Here is a 1,468-nt window from a genome sequence, read left to right on the forward strand (position 1 = left end):
TTTGTTCTGAGCCAATATGGCATTCAGAGCATCAATTTCAAGAGCTCCCTTCCATTGAGGCGTCCCATTATTCACGGAATTCCTCTCAGAAGTGTACATGAACTGGTTATTTGCAACCATGTCAATAAGTTCTTGAGCTTCTGCAGGCGTTTTCTTTAGGTGAATGGATCCACCTGCAAAATGGTCTAGTGACATCTTAGAGAACTCAGATAGACCATAATAGAATATATCCAGAATGGTCCATTCTGAAAGCATGTCAGAAGGACACCTTTTGGTCATCTGCTTGTATCTTTCCCAAGCTTCATAGAGGGATTCATCATCTTTTTGTTTGAATGTCTGAACATCCAATCTAAGCTTGCTCAGCTTTTGAGGAGGAAAGAATTTAGCTAAGAAGGCCGTGACCAGCTTATCCCAGGAGTTCAGGCTATCCTTAGGTTGTAAATCCAACCATGTTCTAGCTCTGTCTCTTACAGCAAAAGGGAAAAGCATGAGCCTGTAGACTTCAGGATCTACTCCATTCGTCTTTACAGTCTCACAGATCTACAAGAACTCAGTTAAAAACTGATAGGGATCTTCTAATGGAAGTCCATGAAACTTGCAGTTTTATTGCATTAGAGCAACTAGTTGAGGTTTCAGCTCAAAATTGTTTGCCCCAATGGTAGGGATTGAGATGCTTCTTTCATCAAACTTGGAAGTAGGTGTAGTGTAATCACCAAGCATCCTCCTTGCATTATTGTTGTTGGGTTTGGCTGCCATCTCCTTTTCTTGTTCGAAAATTTCAACAAGGTTGTCTCTGGATTGTTGTAATTTAGCTTCTCTTAGTTTCCTTTTCAGAGTCCTTTCAGGTTCTGGATCAACTTCAACAAGAATGCCTTTTTTCTTGTTCCTGCTCATATGAAAGAGAAGAAAACAGAAAAAGAAGAGGGATCCTCTATGTCACAGTAAAGAGGTTCCTTATTATTAGTAGAAGAAGAAGGGAAGAAAGAAAGGAGAATCCAAACAGAAGGGTAAGGATAGAGGTAGTGATTTGAGATGAAGAGAAATAAAGAGAGGTGTTAGTAAATAAATAAATAAATAAAAGAAGATGAGAGAGAGAGAATTCAAAAATTAATTTTGAAAAGCAGTTAATGATTTTTGAAAATTAAAGGTGAAATAGAATTAAAATTAAAATTTAAAACAATTAATTAATTAAAAAGAATTTTTGAAAAAGAGGGAGGTATTCGAAAATAAGAGAGAGAAAAGTTGTTAGGTGGTTTTAAAAAAAAAAAGATAAGAAACAAACAAAAGTCAAATAGTTAGTTGAAAAAGATTTGAAAATCAAATTTGAAAAGATGAGAAGATAAGAAGTTAGAAAAGATATTTTAAAATCAAATTTTGAAAAAGATAAAATTTTGAAAAAGATATGATATAAAAGATAAGATAAGATAGATTTAATTTTTTTAAAATTAAAATTAATTACTTGACTAAC

General features: G+C 33.9%; 1 non-coding gene across 1 annotated transcript; it reads left to right on the forward strand.

Annotated features, from left to right (window-relative positions):
* Nucleotides 1-249: 249 nt before the first annotated feature.
* Nucleotides 250-357, forward strand: LOC127747314 (small nucleolar RNA R71). Its single transcript, XR_008009114.1, has one exon. It is a non-coding gene; the product is annotated as a small nucleolar RNA R71 (small nucleolar RNA).
* Nucleotides 358-1,468: the final 1,111 nt, after the last annotated feature.

Source organism: Arachis duranensis, chromosome 4 (assembly GCF_000817695.3).
Source record: "Arachis duranensis cultivar V14167 chromosome 4, aradu.V14167.gnm2.J7QH, whole genome shotgun sequence".
In the NCBI taxonomy this organism is placed as follows: domain Eukaryota; kingdom Viridiplantae; phylum Streptophyta; class Magnoliopsida; order Fabales; family Fabaceae; genus Arachis; species Arachis duranensis.